Below are 23,296 nucleotides of genomic sequence, written 5' to 3'. Positions count from 1 at the left end.
ATGGGAATCGGGGGGGGGGGGGGGGGGGGGGAGTCCACCACCCCCACCTCCGGAAGTCCACCACCAGCTCCTTGGTCTTACTGGTGATGAGTTGGAGGTGGTTGCTGTCGCTCCACCCCACAAAGCTCTCCACCAGGGCTCTATACTCCTGTATAGAGTGTATATGTGATGTATGTGATGTATTTTGGCCTCTGATGGTGTGCATGGTGTAGCTTAGAAACAATCATTCACACACTCATACACACCAAACATTCCCCGCTCCCTTCTGTTCTTTCTAAGTACGTCAGAAACCAATGATCCATCTTTCCTTTACTGTTTCAGTAGCAACCAAGGCTGCACACCTGGGACTTCTATGTTAATTTAAAAAGTCATACATACATTTATAATAATAATAATAATAATTATTATTATTATTACATACATTTACACCATTATCCACTCATACATACATTTACACCATTATCCACTCATACATACCAGCATTATATTCACTCATGTCCTAACCCAACCCCCTCCAATGTACAGTAAATGTCCTAACCCAATAATACACAAGACCCTCTTCTTGGGACCAAGTAAGGTTTCATCGATATTCCAATGCACAGTTTTTCCCCCACCCCAACCCACCTGACCCACCCAACCACCTCCAATGTACAGTTTCTACGTCAAATGTATATACTCTCTTTTTTTAGATGCTTTTTGTATCACAAACAGTACTGTATTTGTAAATCTGGTATGTCATAAATGTATAGATGTAGCAGTACTGTATCTGTATGTCATGTATGTCATATATGTTATGATGAATTGAAAATGAGGGACCCTGATGTAAATGTAGCAACCTGAAAATATGCCTATTATTCAGATGTGCTGACTTGCCTTTTATCTCCCCTTTGTGCACCAAGACATTCTAATTAGTTTCCACGGATATTCTCACGAACAATGACGCTCGCTGGAATATGGATTATGAACAGGGTTACTGGACCATACTCTATCAGTCTTTTCCCTGTGTGACTAGTTGGCGGTACCAGCAGGGGGCGATGGCAGGCAGAGAGTGTCGGAGAGAGATGGAAGGAAATATATGGAGGCGGAAGAGGGAAGGCGAGCCTCTTCTGTTTGGGATGTTGCTGTGAACGGTCGCAGCTGCAACGGGAGGTGCTTTGGAATAGCCCCGTTAAAGAACCCCCAGAGAGCCCCGCCGGAGCGAGCGACGGGTTATCATAGGAGTATCCGTGATAGTGCGTGAGTAAGAGAGACTGAGCCACGGGACTGACGTCCATAGTTGTCGGGTTACAGTAGCAGTGTGACGGTATAATTAGCGTGCGGCTAACGGCTATATCGACTCCAGTGCAACCCTAGCGCGAGGCGCTGAAGAAGACCGGTGGTATAGTCAACCACGTTGCGCCACAGTATAATCGTGTAGCAGGTGGGCTGTTTGGGACCCAGAGTGTAGCTTCAGTGTGAGTGAGGGCGAGTTTATATATGCGCGCCGTCGACTCTGCACCGGCTGTTTACAACCGTTCTGCACCGGCTGACTTCAGGCCAACGCAGGAGATCGTCCCGACCGGCAGAGGTCGCCAACACCCAGCACACGCTCTCAGCTCACTACTGCACCTGCGACGAGAGCGTTCGACGCCATCTTGCCACCCGGACGGTGGTGGTGCGGCGCGGCCGCCATTTTGGGTTGAGTACAATTGAGCATCAATGCTCCGGATCTATTACACAGTACACAGTGTGGTGCAGCCTGCGGGCGAAGCTAATGGTTGCTAACTACAGTTCTAGGGGTACCCCATTAACAATACATGCCGGCATTAGCCTAGGACTTTTGTTAGGTATTTGTGGGCCCACATTTTTGGTTTCTTTGAGTGTGATAACGTGTTTGTGTTTAATAATATTTTCCCATCTAATTAACCCTTTCCCTGTGGGGAAGTTACAGACCTGGTGCAGTATAAATAAAGCCTAGAGAGGTATTATTCTTGCCGTATAATTAAAGCCTGTCAGAGGTATTATACAGGGTGAAGACCCAGACGTGGGCCATGAGTCAAACACATGGAAGTATATTATCCCTGATATTAACCCAGAGGTGGGTGTATAATATACGTGTTTATGAGGTATGGAGTTACAAACGGAACTATAGTGGGACTTCAGTCCATTTGGTCCCTATTATTAAATCAGTGTAACTGACCAGCATAATTACCATTAAAGAATTAGATGGGAGTTCTGTGTGCGTGTCCCTTCATGAGCCGTTTAACAACTATTTTGGTGTGGGTAACGTTAATCCAATTAACCCCTTCCTATTCCACCTTTCCCTTTTTATTGTAAGGTTTCTAGTGGTCATCAAGGGAGGGTACTGATTGCGGGAGGGACGAATCTATTTAGGCATATCAGTCACTAGGTGTGGGAGGGCCCAAGGAGGTAATCAGGGAAGTGAGAGTGAGTTGGGGAGTACTGCTGACCGCCCCGGAGAGGCTAGGAGGACCAGAGTACCAAACCAGGTTGGTAAACCCCGGGCCCCATTCACTCCCACTACCGGGTCCCAGGTTGACGCTCCAGGCCCAAAGACGAGGGTGCAGTCAGACGGAGCTCTACTGTGTCCAGCTACCTTGTGACTGCCAGCAACCGTTCCCACGAAGCAGGGATAATCCACCCTGTTACATAAACAAGACAAAAGTCTTTCTCTGGTCTGCATCCCCTTAACAATTATGTGTATTGAGCTGTACTGTATTGTACCCATTCTGCAATCTGTTAATAACATTTTCAATCAATCAATCACTCACCGTTATCCACTCATACATACATTTACACCAGCATTATATTCACTCACCATTATCCAGGTACAGAGGTGGTTCAGGGCTAGTAGTGGCTCAGGTCTAGAGGTGGTGGAGGTGTAGAGAGACAGGTGGAGGTGTAGAGAGGCAGGTGGAGGTGTAGAGAGACAGGTGGAGGTGTAGAGAGGCAGGTGGAGGTGTAGAGAGACAGCTGGAGGTGTAGAGAGACAGGTGGAGGAGGTGTAGAGAGACAGGTGGAGGTGTAGAGAGACAGGTGGAGGTGTAGAGAGACAGATGGAGGTGTAGAGAGACAGGTGGAGGTGTAGAGAGACAGGTGGAGGAGGTGTAGAGAGACAGGTGGAGGTGTAGAGAGGCAGGTGGAGGTGTAGCGAGACAGGTGGATGACAGGTGTCGAGAGGCCTGTTCAGCGCTCAGTGACAGTGGGTGACCTTATGCTCAAGGACACATCCAGCCACTGAAACGTCACAGCTAGTCACATTGCTGCTGTGCCACCGGAGGGCGCCACCTGCTTCCACTGTGACTTGGGGCAGGCTTCCACTGGTGTCTGATATTTGGAGTCAATTTGATGACAGGGGCCTGATATCTATTGTGCTTATATTGTGATGGATGTCTTTTGTGTCTATTTTGCTTTATTGTTGTGAATAATGTTTTTTTGTGTGTGGACCCAAGCGAGTCTAGCAGTTCCTAAGGCATCAGCAAATGTTTGTTTGTTTTATTTGTCATAGGTTGATTGATTGATTGAAAACTTTATTAACAGATTGCAGAATGGGTACAATACAGTATGGCTCAATACACACAATAGGTAAGGCGATGCAGACCAGAGAAAGACTCGTCTTGTTTACATCAGGGTCCCCCATTTTCAATTCATCATGACATTTATGATATATATCATGACATTCATGACATACAGTACTGTATATATATGGCATGTATATATACAGTATACTAATATATTTACAGCATATATACATATCTGTATGTAATCCTTCTATACACAGCATAACTATATGTTTGCATGTACAATAATGCTGTATATAACCATGCAAGGTGCCAACCTGCACATCGGGAGCAATTAGGGGTTAAGTGTCTTGCTCAAGGACACATCGACACGCTGCCTGGGAGGAGCGGGAATCGAACCGGGAACCTTCCGACTACCAGACGACTGCATACCTCCTGAGCCACTGTCTGTATACCTGCTGCAATACTTTATATCTGTAGATAGTATACTATGTATGTCTATATCTGTACATAGTCAAGTTGTTGACGTGTCTCTGATGTGGATTAATTTAGTCAGTAATTAGACACCAACACGATGGGGGGAGGGGGGGGGGTTCCATAGAGTGGTTATGAATTTATGATGAGACAGTATACAGAACAGGACCTTGGTGTTTCCGAATCAAACCCTTTTGTTTTTCCTAATAGCCTAAACTATTTGTCTTATATATTATTCAGCCTTATATATAGGCAAGAACAGTTTCACGACAACCTCGACGTTTTGAAGGAGTAAACTTAAGGATTAAAGTATATATCTCGCTCCGCGCGGACCCGGTGCCCGGTGCCCGGTGGTGGGGACCGTGGTCCGTGGGGTAGCTGACGGCGGGTGTATGCGCCTCCGCCCTCCGCTCCGTGCAACTATAGAGACGTCAGTCGACAGGACCGGCCTGTAGCCGGACATGTGTTTCTGTGTAGAGAGGGGGTCGGGGGTGTTTATTCAGCCGATTCCTCCTCGTTTCTCATACTTTCTATTTTGAATGCGCTCCGGTTTGTTGTCCCGCGACGCCAGGAGGAGGAACACAGGCGCCCTCAGTGTTCTGAACCTTATTTCAGCTGCTCACAGTCCCACCTGTCCAGGGGCCGCGACCTGCCGTAAACACGCAGCTTCTGTCCACAGTCATCATCTACAGTCATTCTTCATACTAGTATATACTTGTACTATACTAAGCGTGTGAGGCGACGGCTGTTATTATTAACCAGCATGGGATAAATTACCCTGGAATAAAGAGCTTCATACAACAAAGCAGAGGCGTTATATATCGCCTGGGTTTGAAGGTGTTAATATACAGTATGTCGTTATTTTATAACACAAGCCTGGGTTTGAAACATTGAAGGTATATGTTGTTATTATAACAAGCCTGTGTTTGAAGGTATATTCATTATGTTATTATAACAAGCCTGGGTTTGAAGGTATATTCATTATGTTATTATAAGACAAGCCTGGGTTTGAAGGTATATTCATTATGTTATTATAAGACAAGCCTGGGTTTGAAGGTATATTCATTATGTTATTATAAGACAAGCCTGGGTTTGAAGGTATATTCATTATGTTATTATAAGACAAGCCTGGGTTTGAAGGTATATTCATTATGTTATTATAAGACAAGCCTGGGTTTGAAGGTATATTCATTATGTTATTATAAGACAAGCCTGGGTTTGAAGGTATATTCATTATGTTATTATAAGACAAGCCTGGGTTTGAAGGTATATTCATTATGTTATTATAAGACAAGCCTGGGTTTGAAGGTATATTCATTATGTTATTAATAAGACAAGCCTGGGTTTGAAGGTATATTCATTGTTATTATAAGACAAGCCTGGGTTTGAAGGTATATTCATTATGTTGTTATAACAAGCCTGGGTTTGAAGGTATATAATTGTTATTGTATATGTTGTTATTATAACACAAGCCTGTTTCGCCAGCAGAGAGACATGGCAGCATTGCAGCGCGTTGGCTCTGCGGAGACCAGAGTGACCTTCACTCAAGGTCGTAATGACACCGTCACACACACACACACACACACGTGTTCACAGAGTAACCACACCACACACACACACGTTCACAGAGTAACCACACCACACACACACACGTTCACGGAGTAACCACACCGCACACACACACACGCACGCGTTCACGGAGTAACCACACCGCACACACATACACACACACACACACACACACACACACGCAGGTGTTCACGGAGTAACCACACCGCACACACACACGCAGGTGTTCACGGAGTAACCACACCGCACACACACACACACACACGCAGGTGTTCACGGAGTAACCACACCTGACCTGCCCTGTCTGTCCCTCTCTGTCTGTCTGTCTCTCTCTCTGTCTGTCCCCCTCTCTCTCTCTCTGTCCCCCTCTCTGCTCTGTCTGTCCCCCTCTCTGTCTGTCCCTCTCTCTGTCCTCTATGTCCCCCTCTCTCTCTGTCCTCTGTCCCTCTCTCTCTGTCCTCTGTCCCTCTCTCTCTCTCTCTGTCCCTCTCTCTCTGTCCTCTGTCCCTCTCTCTGTCTGTCCCCCTCTCTCTCTGTCTGTCCCCCTCTCTCTCTCTCTCTGTCCCTCTCTCTCTGTCTGTCCCCCTCTCTCTCTGTCTGTCCCCCCCTCTCTCTGTCTGTCCCCCTCTCTCTCTGTCCCCCTCTCTCTGTCTGTCTCTCTCTCTCTCTCTGTCCCCCTCTCTCTCTGTCCTCTGTCCCTCTCTCTGTCTGTCCCTCTCTCTGTCCTCTGTCCCTCTCTCTCTCTGTCTGTCCTCTGTCCCTCTCTCTCTCTCTCTGTCCCCCTCTCTCTCTCTCTGTCTATCCCCCTCTCTCTGTCTGTCCTCTGTCCCTCTCTCTCTCTCTCTGCCCTCTGTCTCCCTCTCTCTCTCTCTGTCTGTCCCTCTCTCTCTCTCTGTCTATCCCCCTCTCTCTCTGTCCCCCTCTCTCTCTCTCTGTCTATCCCCCTCTCTCTCTGTCCCCCTCTCTCTCTCTCTGTCTATCCCCCTCTCTCTCTGTCCCCCTCTCTCTGTCTGTCTCTCTCTCTCTCTGTCCTCTGTCCCTCTCTCTGTCTGTCCCTCTCTCTCTGTCTGTCCCCCTCTCTCTCTCTCTGTCCCCCTCTCTCTCTCTCTGTCTCCCTCTCCCTCTCTCCTACTCTCTGTCTGTCTGTCTCCCTCTCTCTCTGTCTGTCTCCCTCTCTCTCTGTCCTCTGTCCCCCTCTCTCTCTGTCTGTCTCCCTCTCTCTCTGTCCTCTGTCTCCCTCTCTCTCTGTCTGTCTCCCTCTCTCTCTGTCTGTCCCCCTCTCTCTCTGTCTGTCCCCCTCTCTCTGTCTCCCTCTCCCTCTCTCCTACTCTCTGTCTGTCTCCCTCTCTCTCTGTCTGTCCCTCTCTCTCTGTCTGTCCCCCTCTCTCTCTGTCTCCCTCTCCCTCTCTCCTACTCTCTGTCTGTCTCCCTCTCTCTCTGTCTGTCCCTCTCTCTCTCTCTGTCCCCCTCTCTCTCTCTCTGTCTCCCTCTCCCTCTCTCCTACTCTCTCTCTGTCTGTCTCCCTCTCTCTCTGTCTGTCCCTCTCTCTCTCTCTGTCCCCCTCTCTCTCTCTCTGTCTCCCTCTCCCTCTCTCCTACTCTCTCTCTGTCTGTCTCCCTCTCTCTCTCTGTCTCCCTCTCTCTCTGTCTGTCTCTCTCTCTCTGTCTGTCCCCCTCTCTGTCTGTCTCTCTCTCTCTCTGTCTGTCCCTCTCTCTGTCTGTCTCTCTCTCTCTCTGTCTGTCTCTCTCTCTCTCTGTCTGTCTGTCCCCCTCTCTGTGCTGCCAGCTGTTCTGGTCAAGTTACCACCGTGACCGGAGGCGTCGCCTATTTCAAAAGAAAAAGTATCAATTTAACCAGATAACCAGTTATTTATGTTATCAACATTTGTAAAAATAATAATAATAATTAAAAATAATAATAATAAAACGACATACAAACATAGTTGTTTGATTATTGGAGACATGTGAGACTGGTTCTGGAACCGGGTTCTACTGGGATTGGCTCCTGTCCAGAAAAGTGCGCGACCCGCACAGATCACAAGACCGACGCGTCTGCAAAACATTTTCCATGCTGTCTAAACACATGCGTGGTGTGTGTGTGTGTGTGAGAGTGTGATTGGTATAGACTACATGTTATGCAGTAGATATCCTGTTAACCCTTTCACTGCGACAATACACAGACGTTTAACCCTTTCACTGCCACACAACGGCAGGTTAACCCTTTCACTGCCACACTACAGAAGGTTAGTGTGATAGTAAAGGGTTAACCTGCTGTAGTGTGGCAGTGAAAGGGTTAACAGATAACAGGGAATATTCGTGGTGTAGGTTTTCATATCAGTGACATATTTCCCATTATAGTCCATATCATGAATGAACAGAGATAGAACTATATAGCTGTGATATAACAGAGATAGAACTCTATAACTGATATAACAGAGATAGAACTACTGATAGATATAACAGAGAAACAGCTCTCATGCAAGAGCCCTTGAATCTGAAATAGGCAAACAAATAATAAAAGCCTGCATTAGGTTTAGGTTCTGCAGTCCTGAATGGTGGAAGTCGCCATGTCTAGTTATTTGAGATGAATAAATCACTTGGCATTAGGATTAAACGGGACCAGGTCATGTAGTAGTAGAAGACACCGTATATCTCTTTCTTTTTTTTTCATTGTTCAGGCCTGACACTGATGACGTCGGTGCGGAAGGCGCGTGGGACGTCACGTACGAGACGCAGCAGACGACGCACGGAGGAAGGAGAGGGAGGAGAGGACGGCGAGGCGAGATGGTGCGTTCGCTCGCTCCTCGTCAACTCGTGAAGTCGGACATTTCCCAGTTCACCACCAGGAAGTTCAAGTCAAGTCAAGTCAAGTCAAGAGTTTTATTTGTCACGGCATACAAGTATACAGTGAAATGTGGGGGGTCTTGCCCGCAACGATTGTGCATAATACAATAATAATAATATAATAAGAATCCAATAGAACGACATTGTGCAATAATACAAGTAATCAAAGTAGGGCATATCGGTATATGTACATGAGTTTTTACAGAGCATGGTAAGACATGCTAGGTCCTGTGATAGTGCAATACACTGTTAGCACTCGAAGCACAATACAAGTTGCACTCGAACGGTCGACCAAGTGGTAAATACCAGTGGTAAACTACAGAGTTTTAAATATTGATAAACTACCAAACGTTAAATACCATAGATAAACTACCAAGTGTTAAATACCAGAGATAAACTACCAAGTGTTAAATACCAGAGATATAGAGAGTGGTAAATACCAGAGATAAACTACCAAGTGTTAAATACCATGGTAAACTAGAGAGTGGTAAATACCAGAGATAAACTACCAAGTGTTAAATACCATGGTAAACTAGAGAGTGGTAAATACCAGAGATAAACTACCAAGTGTTAAATACCAGAGGTAAACTACCAAGTGTTAAATACCAGAGGTAAACTAGAGAGTGGTAAATACCAGAGATAAACTACCAAGTGTTAAATACCATGGTAAACTAGAGAGTGGTAAATACTAGAGGTAAACTACCAAGCCTTAAGGTCCCCCTATAGGGGGACCCTGCTTTTCTTTATCATAAATCGATCAATAGAGACCGTATTAGATCCCCAATTATCATATCATGGGGTATCATTGGAAAGCCACACTCATTGGCTACAACCCTGTGCAAAGATATTCGAGATCGCCAAATGATTGACGGAGCTAGAGCCCCGGGAGTCGGGGTGGTAATGTGTACTTTTGCGTACTTTGGGGCACGCCTCACATATCGGCATGTAACTCGAGAACCGCTGAACGGATTTTGTCACCTGAAAGGGCAATCGACAGGCAACAAATATGGCTTTAATTCTATCTATATATTGTATTAAAAGAATTGCACACCCGAGCCACTAGAGGTCGGCAAAGAATCGTCCACATGTGGGCCCTTGGGTGTTAAGAGGTCAATGTTTAAAAAAAAAATTGTAGCCAAGAGTAAAGACCATAACCCTATCAAAAACAGTAGTCAAAGTGTATATTTTCATTTTTACAGATGTTTTATATGTTTTATCGGAAATACAAATTTATCGGAAAATGCTAATTATCGTAAAAAACGCAAGAAATGACTAAATCCAGATTCAACCCTGCCATTGGAAAGAGGAGCATTTTCCCTATCCATAGATGTATGATTTGGCCATAATAAGGTCAAGGTCAAGTTCAAGGTCAAATATGAATTTATAATTAAAGTCGATTATCATTAATTACTGTATCTACAAATCCTTCTGTTTAATCATCTTCCTGCGGTTCATTTGCTTAGATTTTTTGTACACATGATCTCAATAAGGTGGTGAATGAGCTCAGTGAGCATTTATCAGAAAATTTATAAATTTTTGATCATCATCATCAAAATCATAATTAATTTATTCATTACAATTTACTCAGCCTAGTAACAGACACAATATTTCTGACACTGGAAATACATACCCCCAGGTCCCTAGATGTGCCTAGATACCAAGAACATGCAAATTGACCTTGCAGAAGTGGAGCAATCTTCCATTTACGGTCTACAGATTAACAGGTTAAATACCAGAGGTAAACTACCAAGTGTTAAATACCAGAGGTAAACTAGAGAGTGGTAAATACCAGTATGTTAAACTCAGACAGCTTCCATGATACCAGAGTTGAACAGTTGTGACGTTTCACTGACCTTTCACCCTTTGTGGCTCAAACATACTTTACCTTGAACATATAGGATCATGAGACATCAGAAATATGATGTTGACCTGCTGCCTAAAAAACACTCAAACCACCAGCTTCAAGAAAGACAGGTTGAATAATCTTCAATCTGCTGCCTTGCATCTGACCGGTCCTGACTCTGTGACCCAACAACTAGTGACCTGAACACCATCACCTCGTATTATTTATACCATTTTGGTCACATGGTCACATTTCCGACTTGACGAGGAGCGACTGGACGCACCTTCAAGGCTGCGTTTAACTACAGCCTTCAGTTGTTGGTGGTGGAGCAGCTAAAGACGAGAACCTACACCCTCAGAACCACAGGGTGGTGGAGGATCAGCTAAAGGCGACAATCTACTAAACCCTAAGAACCAAAACAGCAACCTGTCCGTGATACCGGGAGGGACACCGGGAGGTCCACGGTACCGGAGAGCCGGAGGTCCCAGAGCTGGTGCCGAGACGGACAGTGGACTTACTGGCGGCTGTACGGCTCGACCAGAGACTCCCTAGTGATGTTATTCCACATCCCAGTAAGTAGACGAACAGTGTCCGATGTTGTTGACAATAATGCGCGTGTCATTGGTTTTTATTTACAGAACCGATGGCCGCTATTCACCGCATTTAGCCGTTTGTGTCGCGCATGATTCGCTTGGCAGAGACGAAGTTAAGCGTGACCACGTTATTGGGGGGGGGTGGGGGGGGGGGGGGGGGCTATGCATTGGTATAACAATCACCACCGAATGCCATGATATCTGTTAGATTGTGTATTGATCTGTGGTCGCCATGGCGACTGACTTATGCAGTGTCGCGACGCTCCTTGTGATGAGACTTAATCGGCGGCACGATCTTTCGGCCATTTCTCGGGGATCCATACAGGAGTCTTGGCTTCAGAGAGCCTACATGACAGGGTGCAGGAGGAGGTAGTCTACATGACAGGGTGCAGGAGGAGGTAGTCTACATGACAGGGTGCAGGAGGAGGTAGCCTACATGACAGGGTGCAGGAGGAGGTAGCCTACATGACAGGGTGCAGGAGGAGGTAGTCTACATGACAGGGTGCAGGAGGAGGTAGCCTACATGACAGGGTGCAGGAGGAGGTAGCCTACATGACAGGGTGCAGGAGGAGGTAGTCTACATGACAGGGTGCAGGAGGAGGTAGCCTACATGACAGGGTGCAGGAGGAGGTAGCCTACATGACAGGGTGCAGGAGGAGGTAGTCTACATGACAGGGTGCAGGAGGAGGTAGTCTACATGACAGGGTGCAGGAGGAGGTAGTCTACATGACGGGGTGCAGGAGGAGGTAGTCTACATGACAGGGTGCAGGAGGAGGTAGTCTACATGACAGGGTGCAGGAGGAGGTAGTCTACATGACAGGGTGCAGGAGGAGGTAGTCTACATGACAGGGTGCAGGAGGAGGTAGTCTACATGACAGGGTGCAGGAGGAGGTAGTCTACATGACAGGGTGCAGGAGGTAGTCTACATGACAGGGTGCAGGAGGAGGTAGTCTACATGACAGGGTGCAGGAGGAGGTAGTCTACATGACAGGGTGCAGGAGGAGGTAGTCTACATGACAGGGTGCAGGAGGAGGTAGTCTACATGACAGGGTGCAGGAGGAGGTAGTCTACATGACAGGGTGCAGGAGGAGGTAGTCTACATGACAGGGTGCAGGAGGAGGTAGTCTACATGACAGGGTGCAGGAGGAGGTAGTCTACATGACAGGGTGCAGGAGGAGGTAGTCTACATGACAGGGTGCAGGAGGAGGTAGTCTACATGACAGGGTGCAGGAGGAGGTAGTCTACATGACAGGGTGCAGGAGGAGGTAGTCTACATGACAGGGTGCAGGAGGTAGCCTACATCACACAGGAGGTAGCCTACATGACGGGATGCAGGACAGTAGCTACTAGGCTTGGGCGGTATGACGGTATTGCGGTATACCAGGATATTTCGAAATCCCGCCGGTATGATTCTCAATACCGTGACGTCACATACTGCTATTACACTGATTGATTGTTGTGTTGATTGTAGTGCACAGCACGCGCCAGCAGAGGGTTACGTGGCTATCGTTCTGGGAGATAACGTCGGTACCTGGCTGATGCTGGCTAACTGGCTATCGTTCTGGGAGATAACGTCGGTACCTGGCTGGTGCTGGCTAACTGGCTATCGTTCTGGGAGCTAACGTCAGGACCTGGCTGGTGCTGGCTAACTGGCTATCGTTCTGAGAGCTAACGTCGGGACCTGGCTGGTGCTGGCTAACTGGCTATCGTTCTGGGCAGGGCTCCAGACTAACTTTTTTCACCACCGTCCCAGAACCGTGCCGAAATACAATCTTAACCGTCCCAAAGTGAATGTAACCGTCCCAAAAATCAAATGTTGTTTCTTTACTTTGGTTTTGTCGTCTATAGTTGTTATTGCCATAAGAAACACCATTCAGAGAAGGGGAGAATAAATTGATTTAGTCAAAAGGCTCCCAGGTGGAAAGATTTCACAAGAATAATTATGATTAAAAATAAATAAATATATATATATAAAAAAAAAAAGTGTTTAACAAGGTGCTAGTATAGGGATATTTGGTCACAGTGCTGTTATAGTCAACCAATTGGAGCCATGTTGATTATTCCTTCCATAGGAAAATATATTTAAATGTATTTGTATTTTATTTCGTTTTAGTTTTTTTTGTTATTACAAATGTGTGTGTTTATGGTTGAAAATGTTAGAGATAAATAAAGATCAAATCAAATCTAACTGAATAAGTTATCCCTCTCCTAACAAGAAAGAAAAACGTAGTTTAGCTTTAAACTATATAATGTCATTGCGTCCAGAGATTCCACCTTTGATAACTAAAGTAATGACACTTGACTATTAATGAAACATGTCCCTTAGATCGCGCTGTCCTCCTGGTCGATATTGATCATAACTGCTGCTAAAATAAAATAAGTCCCGAGTCGAGACTCCGTGCTGCTGTTCCCAACGAATCCCAATAGTATGCAACTGCAGAGCCGCAGAGCCAGGGGCGCTTTCAGCTGAATTGCGGCTGAATTGCCAATGGCTGAATTGGAGTATTGCACAGTGCAATACTCCAATTCAGCCATTGGCAATTCAGCCGTTGTGTGGGGGGCGCTGTTGAGCGGGCCTGTGACCGGACCTGAAAGCGCCCCTGGCTCTGCGGCTCTGCAGCTGCATGCTATTCGCAAATCCAGCATGAGCCAGCTCCCGCTGCAGCTGTCGTTATCAGAACACTACACACATATCATAATGTTTACAGCAAACTGTAGTTGATCACCAGGTATGTTTTATTAACGTAGAATAATTCATATATATATATGCGCTCACTGACAGTCGGCTAATTGACATTTCCTGTGAAAAAAATAAAATCCTCTCGTCCCGTTTGCATCCCAAAAAAGATTTCTGTTTGTCCCAAATCAATATTTGATCGTCCCCGGGACGACGGGACATCGTTAGTCTCGAGCCCTGGTTCTGGGAGATAACGTCGGTACCTGGCTGGTGCTGCCTAACTGGCTATCGTTCTGGGAGCTAACGTCGGGACCTGGCTGGTGCTGGCTAACTGGCTATCGTTCTGGGAGCTAACGTCGGGACCTGGCTGGTGCTGGCTAACTGGCTATCGTTCTGGGAGCTAACGTCGGTACCTGGCTGGTGCTGGCTAACTGGCTATCGTTTTGAGAGCTAACGTCGGGACCAGGCTGGTGCTGGCTAACTAACGTGGCTATCGTTCTGAGAGCTAATGTCGGGACCTGGCTGGTGCTGGCTAACTAACGTGGCTATCGTTCTGAGAGCTAACGTCGGTACCAGGCTGGTGCTGGCTAACTAACGTGGCTGTCGTTCTGTGATTTGTTTACTTGGTAACACGGGTTGCTAAGGAATTTAGGTTCGAGGTTGAAGAAAGTGCACTTTTAGGTTGAAAGAACGGCCCTAATGTCAACGTGTTTCAATATAAGCTTTATGTATGGTGATAACGAGTATATTGTTAGCTCCGCCCCCCCCCCCCCCCCCCCGCTGATGAAAATGAAAGTCATACCGTCATAATACCCATACCGGGGTATTATATCAGCAAGGTATGACGGTATGAAAAAAATGATACCGCCCAAGCCTAGTAGCTACATCACACATCATCATACAGGACAGTAGCTACATCATCATACAGGACAGTAGCTACATCATACAGGACAGTAGCTACATCATCATACAGGACAGTAGCTACATCATCATACAGGACAGTAGTTACATCATCATACAGGACAGTAGCTACATCATCATACAGGACAGTAGCTACATCATCATACAGGACAGTAGCTACATCATCACACAGGACAGTAGTTACATCATCATACAGGACAGTAGCTACATCATCATACAGGACAGTAGTTACATCATCACACAGGACAGTAGCTACATCATCATACAGGACAGTAGTTACATCATCACACAGGACAGTAGCTACATCATCATACAGGACAGTAGTTACATCATCACACAGGACAGTAGCTACATCATCATACAGGACAGTAGTTACATCATACAGGACAGTAGCTACATCATCATACAGGACAGTAGCTACATCATCATACAGGACAGTAGCTACATCATCATACAGGACAGTAGTTACATCATCATACAGGACAGTAGCTACATCATCATACAGGACAGTAGCTACATCATCATACAGGACAGTAGTTACATCATACAGGACAGTAGCTACATCATCATACAGGACAGTAGTTACATCATCATACAGGACAGTAGTTACATCATACAGGACAGTAGCTACATCATCATACAGGACAGTAGCTACATCATCACACAGGACAGTAGCTACATCATCATACAGGACAGTAGTTACATCATCATACAGGACAGTAGCTACATCATCATACAGGACAGTAGCTACATCATCATACAGGACAGTAGTTACATCATCATACAGGACAGTAGCTACATCATCATACAGGACAGTAGCTACATCATCATACAGGACAGTAGCTACATCATCACACAGGACAGTAGCTACATCATCATACAGGACAGTAGCTACATCATACAGGACAGTAGCTACATCATCATACAGGACAGTAGCTACATCATCATACAGGACAGTAGCTACATCATCATACAGGACAGTAGCTACATCATCACACAGGACAGTAGCTACATCATACAGGACAGTAGCTACATCATCATACAGGACAGTAGCTACATCATCATACAGGACAGTAGCTACATCATCATACAGGACAGTAGCTACATCATCATACAGGACAGTAGCTACATCATCACACAGGACAGTAGTTACATCATCATACAGGACAGTAGCTACATCATCATACAGGACAGTAGCTACATCATACAGGACAGTAGCTACATCATCATACAGGACAGTAGCTACATCATCATACAGGACAGTAGCTACATCATCATACAGGACAGTAGCTACATCATCATACAGGACAGTAGTTACATCATCATACAGGACAGTAGCTACATCATCATACAGGACAGTAGCTACATCATACAGGACAGTAGCTACATCATCATACAGGACAGTAGCTACATCATCATACAGGACAGTAGCTACATCATACAGGACAGTAGCTACATCATCATACAGGACAGTAGCTACATCATCATACAGGACAGTAGTTACATCATCATACAGGACAGTAGTTACATCATCATACAGGACAGTAGCTACATCATCATACAGGACAGTAGTTACATCATACAGGACAGTAGCTACATCATCATACAGGACAGTAGCTACATCATCATACAGGACAGTAGTTACATCATCATACAGGACAGTAGCTACATCATACAGGACAGTAGCTACATCATCATACAGGACAGTAGCTACATCATCATACAGGACAGTAGTTACATCATCATACAGGACAGTAGCTACATCATACAGGACAGTAGCTACATCATCATACAGGACAGTAGCTACATCATCATACAGGACAGTAGTTACATCATCATACAGGACAGTAGCTACATCATACAGGACAGTAGTTACATCATCATACAGGACAGTAGCTACATCATCATACAGGACAGTAGCTACATCATCATACAGGACAGTAGCTACATCATCATACAGGACAGTAGCTACATCATACAGGACAGTAGCTACATCATCATACAGGACAGTAGTTACATCATCATACAGGACAGTAGCTACATCATCATACAGGACAGTAGTTACATCATACAGGACAGTAGCTACATCATCATACAGGACAGTAGCTACATCATACAGGACAGTAGCTACATCATCATACAGGACAGTAGCTACATCATACAGGACAGTAGTTACATCATACAGGACAGTAGCTACATCATCATACAGGACAGTAGCTACATCATCATACAGGACAGTAGTTACCCACAGTCCTGTCTTTAGTGGCTAGCAGCTGCTGGTGTGTCAGTTCTAATAATAATAATAATAATAATATATTTGATTTGTAATGCGCTTTATAATTGTGGAGCAAATCTCAAAGCGCTACATTTTAAAAGAACATAAAAACTAGCAAGAGTAAAAGAAGAAAGAAGAACAAATGGGCGAGACTAAAGCTAGCAAGGAGTCAACAGAACACAAACTAGTAACAGAGTAAGAGAAACATAGAATAAATAAAACTGGTAAAAGAAACTGGTAAAAGAACATAAAATGTGTGGAGCAAAAAAATTGATAAAAATCAACAAAAGGCTAAGGGGGGGGGGGGGGAAGCACATCTGAGGCTCGTCAGTGACAATGAATTCACGTGCACAGCACACACACAGTCACACAGTCACGCTCACACACACACTTTCTCTCAAACTGTAAATCCAGGTTGCATTGTTATATTCTGTAGGCCGCCCTCCACACACACAACACACTGGGCCTGGACGGGCGGTGAACCTGGATTGGGATATAGCTGATCTTTAAAAGAAGATGTAATCCACTTTGACAATTAACCTTTCACCGTTCTGAGATCAGTGAGGCAAGGTCACCTCTGTCTGTCGCCCCTACCGTCTCCAGCGTGTGTAGCGAGCAGCGTGTGTCAGACGGGCCTCTACACACTGCTGCACTATCAGTGGCCTAATCATATGCCAACAGAAAGACAGCTGAGGTTCTCTTAAAATCCAAGATAAAGAACTTTTTAAAGAGCAGCCGAGTCAAAGGAATGAAGAGAGAGGTGTCTCGGTTGTTCGGCTTGTGTGCCTCGGAGAGCGGTAGAAAAGTCCAGAGCGATTGGTTTGATTTAGTGTCTGTTTGTCCCAGTCGGTCTGTCTTTTTTACCGTTTGTTGTTATGATGATTCCAAACTCTCACGCCGCACCTTTTTTAAACTCACGGCGCCACATTTAAAAAAATCACGGCACAAGACGTTTTAAACCGAAGGGAAACGAGGTGTCCATTCTGTGTCTATAGATTTGTTCAGTGTTTTAGCACCGGTTAGTTAAAGTAAAACACTGACACCTTGTGTTATCGTCTTTTGCTTTATGTCTCCACGACTTCCCCCTCTCTCGGCCATATTTAAAGTTGTTATAACCTTCATTTAGTTTCAGCCAATCTTTGACCGATCACACTTGAACGATGGCTGACTTAAGAGCTACTACTACTAAGCAGGCGTGAGAGACGCGCTGCGCTGCCCGTCTGTCCTTCAAGCATTCCTGTGACTGTGACCTTTGGAATGTGTCACCGAGCACAAGGGGGAGGGTGGTGACGGCTGTGGTCTGCGGGAGGCTCTGAGGATACTGGGGCTTACTGTGTGGAAGGTACTGTGCTGTGGAAGGTTCTGTGTGGAAGGTACTGTGTGGAGGGTACTGTGCTGTGGAAGGTTCTGTAGTGTGTGGAAGGTTCTGTAGTGTGTGGAAGGTTCTGTGTGGAAGGTACTGTACTGTGGAAGGTACTGTAGTGTGTGGAAGGTTCTGTGTGGAAGGTACTGTACTGTGGAAGGTACTGTAGTGTGTGGAAGGTTCTGTATGGAAGGTTCTGTACTGTGGAAGGTACTGTAGTGTGTGGAAGGTTCTGTATGGAAGGTTCTGTACTGTGTGGAAGGTTCTGTGTGGAAGGTTCTGTGTGGAAGGTTCTGTGTGGAAGGTACTGTGTGGAAGGTACTGTGTGGAAGGTACTGTAGTGTGTGGAAGGGTTCTGTACTGTGTGGAAGGTGCTGTGCTGTGGAAGGTTCTGTGTGGAAGGTTCTGTGTGGAAGGTTCTGTGTGGAAGGTACTGTGTGGAAGGTTCTGTGTGGAAGGTTCTGTGTGGAAGGTTCTGTGTGGAAGGTACTGTGTGGAAGGTTCTGTGTGGAAGGTTCTGTGTGGAAGGTACTGTGTGGAAGGTACTGTGTGGAAGGTACTGTAGTGTGTGGAAGGGTTCTGTACTGTGTGGAAGGTGCTGTGCTGTGGAAGGTTCTGTGTGGAAGGTTCTGTGTGGAAGGTTCTGTGTGGAAGGTACTGTGTGGAAGGTTCTGTGTGGAAGGTTCTGTGTGGAAGGTACTGTGTGGAAGGTTCTGTGTGGAAGGTTCTGTGTGGAAGGTACTGTGTGGAAGGTTCTGTGTGGAAGGTACTGTAGTGTGTGGAAGGGTTCTGTACTGTGTGGAAGGGCTCTGTACTGTGTGGAAGGTTCTGTACTGTGTGGAAGGTTCTGTAGTGTGGAAGGTTCTGTACTGTGTGGAAGGTTCTGTGTGGAAGGTACTGTACTGTGGAAGGTTCTGTAGTGTGTGGAAGGTACTGTGTGGAAGGTTCTGTACTGTGGAAGGTACTGTAGTGTGTGGAAGGTTCTGTATGGAAGGTTCTGTGTGGAAGGTTCTGTGTGGAAGGTACTGTGTGGAAGGTACTGTAGTGTGTGGAAGGGTTCTGTACTGTGTGGAAGGGTTCTGTACTGTGTGGAAGGTTCTGTACTGTATGGAAGGTTCTGTAGTGTGTGGAAGGTTCTGTACTGTGTGGAAGGTTCTGTGTGGAAGGTACTGTACTGTGGAAGGTTCTGTAGTGTGTGGAAGGTTCTGTACTGTGTGGAAGGTTCTGTACTGTATGGAAGGTTCTGTAGTGTGTGGAAGGTTCTGTAGTGTGTGGAAGGTTCTGTACTGTATGGAAGGGTTCTGTACTGTGTGGAAGGGTTCTGTACTGTGTGGAAGGTTCTGTACTGTGTGGAAGGTTCTGTACTGTATGGAAGGTTCTGTAGTGTGTGGAAGGTTCTGTACTGTATGGAAGGTTCTGTAGTGTGTGGAAGGTTCTGTACTGTGTGGAAGGTTCTGTGTGGAAGGTACTGTACTGTGGAAGGTTCTGTAGTGTGTGGAAGGTACTGTGTGGAAGGTTCTGTACTGTGTGGAAGGTTCTGTACTGTGTGGAAGGTTTTGTTCTGTGTGGAAGGTTCTGTAGTGTGTGGAAGGTTCTGTAGTGTGTGGAAGGTTCTGTACTGTGTGGAAGGTTCTGTACTGTGTGGAAGGGTTCTGTACTGTGTGGAAGGTTCTGTACTGTGTGGAAGGTTCTGTACTGTATGGAAGGTTCTGTACTGTGTGGAAGGGTTCTGTACTGTGTGGAAGGTTCTGTACTGTGTGGAAGGTTCTGTACTGTGTGGAAGGTACTGCGAGGAAGGTTCTGTACTGTGTGGAAGGTTCTGTACTGTGTGGAAGGTTCTGTAGTGTGTGCAAGGTTCTGTACTGTGTGGAAGGTTCTGTACTGCAAGGAAGGTTCTGTACTGTGGAAGGTTCTGTACTGTGTGGAAGGTTCTATAGTGTGACTGTGGAAGGTTCTGTACTGTGTGGAAGGTTCTGTAGTGTGGAAGGTTCTGTGGAAGGTACTTACTGTGAGGAAGGTACTGTAAAGTAAAGCTTTATCACAAGATGAGAGAGTAGTACTGTTACAGTAAAGTGTTAATATCACAAGATGAGAGAGCAGTACTGTTACAGTAAAGTGTTAATATCACAAGATGAGACAGTAGTACTGTTACAGTAAAGTGTTAATATCACAAGATGAGAGTAGAACTGTTACAGTAAAGTGTTAATATCACAAGATGAGAGAGCAGTACTGTTACAGTAAAGCTTTATCACAGTAGAATATGAGAGACAGTACTGTGAACACCAGTTCATAAGGGGAAGTGTCTACAGGAATGGAAGCAGAAAAGGCAGACCTTTTAAGAGCGATGCACAGTAACACGTCATTAATAAAACACGCATGCAGAGCCTCTTGTCTTATGGACTTATGCAACATTTAAACGCTCATGTAAACGTAGAATTCAAGCCAAAAGAGGAGACAAGAAAAAAAAATCATACTTTAAATAAGGGTCACTCGTATAAAGGTACAACAGAGCTGTACCGACTGGCCTATCGCTGTAACTGAACGCTTATGCCTTAAAAACTCACGATCCTTGCCAGCCTGTTTGATAGGCGCGCAGCAGAAGAGTCAAACGAATGAATGGTTGTACGCAGGTGATCCGGTTTATTCCGTTCACCTAGTTCAGAGCAGCAGCGCTCGTTATTTAGCAGCGGCGCTCGTTATTTAGCAGCGGCGCTCGTTATTTAGCAGCGGCGCTCGTTATTTAGCAGCGGCCCTCATGATTTAGCAGCGGCGCTCGTTATTTAGCAGCGGCGCTCATGATTTAGCAGCGGCCTCATGATTTAGCAGCGGCCTCATGATTTAGCAGCGGCCTCATGATTTAGCAGCGGCCTCATGATTTAGCAGCGGCCTCGTGATTTAGCAGCGGCGCTCATGATTTAGCAGCGGCCTCGTGATTTAGCAGCGGCCTCATGATTTAGCAGCTGCCTCATGATTTAGCAGCGGCCTCATGATTTAGCAGCGGCCTCATGATTTAGCAGCGGCGCTCATGATTTAGCAGCGGCCTCATGATTTAGCAGCGGCCTCATGATTTAGCAGCGGCCTCATGATTTAGCAGCGGCCTCATGATTTAGCAGCGGCCTCATGATTTAGCAGCGGCCTCATGATTTAGCAGCGGCCTCATGATTTAGAAGATGTCTAGCGAGTTGGCTTCCCTGATGTTTTTGGGCAGTTTGTTCCATCGTTTTGGGGCGTAGTTGATAAAGGCTGCATCACCGATCCTCGTTTGAAAAACGCATTGTTTTATTCAATGTAGGCAAGATGTGTTCGAAGTGTTGATGATCAATGAACCTCTGGTGCTCGAGAGGAGACTGTAGAAGGTGGGAACCTGACTGTGCTGGGGCCAGAGAGAGACCAGGGGCCAGAGAGAGACCAGGGGCCAGAGAGAGACCAGGGGCCAGAGAGAGACCAGGGGCCAGAGAGAGACCAGGGGCCAGAGAGAGACCTGCTCACAGAGAGAGACCTGCTCACAGAGAGAGACCTGCTCACAGAGAGAGACCTCCTCACAGAGAGAGACCTGCTCACAGAGAGAGACCTGCTCACAGAGAGAGACCTGCTCACAGAGAGAGACCTCCTCACAGCGAGAGACCTGCTCACAGAGAGAGACCTCCTCACAGAGAGAGACCTCACAGCGAGAGACCTGCTCACAGAGAGAGACCTCCTCACAGAGAGAGACCTCCTCACAGAGAGAGACCTGCTCACAGAGAGAGACCTGCTCACAGAGAGAGACCTGCTCACAGAGAGAGACCTCCTCACAGAGAGAGACCTGCTCACAGAGAGAGACCTGCTCACAGGGAGAGACCTGCTCACAGAGAGAGACCTGCTCACAGAGAGAGACCTCCTCACAGAGAGAGACCTCCTCACAGAGAGACCTCCTCACAGAGAGAGACCTCCTCACAGAGAGAGACCTGCTCACAGAGAGAGACCTCCTCACAGAGAGAGACCTGCTCACAGAGAGAGACCTGCTCACAGAGAGAGACCTCCTCACTCACAGAGAGAGACCTCCTCACTCACAGAGAGAGACCTGCTCACAGAGAGAGACCCTCTCTGCTCACAGAGAGAGACCTCCTCACAGAGAGAGACCTCCTCACAGAGAGAGACCTGCTCACAGAGAGAGACCTCCTCACAGAGAGAGACCTGCTCACAGAGAGAGACCTGCTCACAGAGAGAGACCTGCTCACAGAGAGAGACCTCCTCACAGAGAGACCTCCTCACAGAGCGAGACCTGCTCACAGAGAGAGACCTGCTCACAGAGAGAGACCTGCTCACAGAGAGACCTCCTCACAGAGAGAGACCTCCTCACAGAGAGAGACCTGCTCACAGAGAGAGACCTGCTCACAGAGAGAGACCTGCTCACAGGGGCCAGTGCAGAGAGTAGCAGCAGTAGTAGTAGTAGTCTCTCTGCACTCGCATAGTTATCCGATGCGAGTGCAGAGAGACGATATTTGTCTTCATGTTGTATCTGAACATACCGTTGGACCAGAAGGACAGGATTGCGTCAAACCACTAAACGTGAAACCTTTTGTTAAACAGTGTTTGTGACAGTGTTTTCTACTGGAACTCTCTTGTGAGGTTGTGTCATCATTAGGCAGGTTGTCAGGTCGTGTTATTAGGCAGGTTGTCAGGTCGTGTTATTAGGCAGGTTGTCAGGTCGTGTTATTAGGCAGGTTGTCAGGTCGTGTTATTAGGCAGGTTGTCAGGTCGTGTTATTAGGCAGGTTGTCAGGTCGTGTTATTAAGCAGGTTGTGTTATTGGGCAGGTTGTGTTATTAGGCAGGTTGTCAGGTCGTGTTATTAGGCAGGTTGTCAGGTCGTGTTATTAGGCAGGTTGTCAGGTCGTGTTATTAGGCAGGTTGTCAGGTCGTGTTATTAAGCAGGTTGTGTTATTAGGCAGGTTGTGTTATTAGGCAGGTTGTGTTATTAGGCAGGTTGTGTTATTAGGCAGGTTGTGTTATTAAGCAGGTTGTGTTATTAGGCAGGTTGTCAGGTCGTGTTATTAGGCAGGTTGTGTTATTAAGCAGGTTGTGTTATTAGGCAGGTTGTCAGGTCGTGTTATTAGGCAGGTTGTGTTATTAAGCAGGTTGTGTTATTAGGCAGTAGGGCTGCAATGATTAGTCGACATAATCGACGATGTCGATTATAGAAAATCGTCGCAGAGGATTAGTCATTAAATTAACTTTTT

General features: G+C 46.3%; 1 protein-coding gene across 2 annotated transcripts in view; it reads left to right on the top strand.

The window, feature by feature from the left end:
• The first annotated feature begins 10,579 nt into the window (after positions 1-10,579).
• The window catches only part of esrra (estrogen-related receptor alpha), a 70,451-nt gene continuing 57,734 nt past the window's right edge, over positions 10,580-23,296 (top strand). For both annotated transcript variants that reach the window (XM_084320719.1, XM_084320718.1), the window contains exon 1: positions 10,580-10,822. The gene's annotated coding sequence lies outside the window, so the exon portion shown is untranslated. The remainder of the gene's footprint in view (positions 10,823-23,296) is intronic.

Source organism: Notolepis coatsorum (assembly GCF_963971535.1).
Source record: "Notolepis coatsorum genome assembly, chromosome: 8".
Lineage (NCBI taxonomy): Eukaryota > Metazoa > Chordata > Actinopteri > Aulopiformes > Paralepididae > Notolepis > Notolepis coatsorum.
This window is presented reverse-complemented; position numbering and strand designations above follow the sequence as displayed.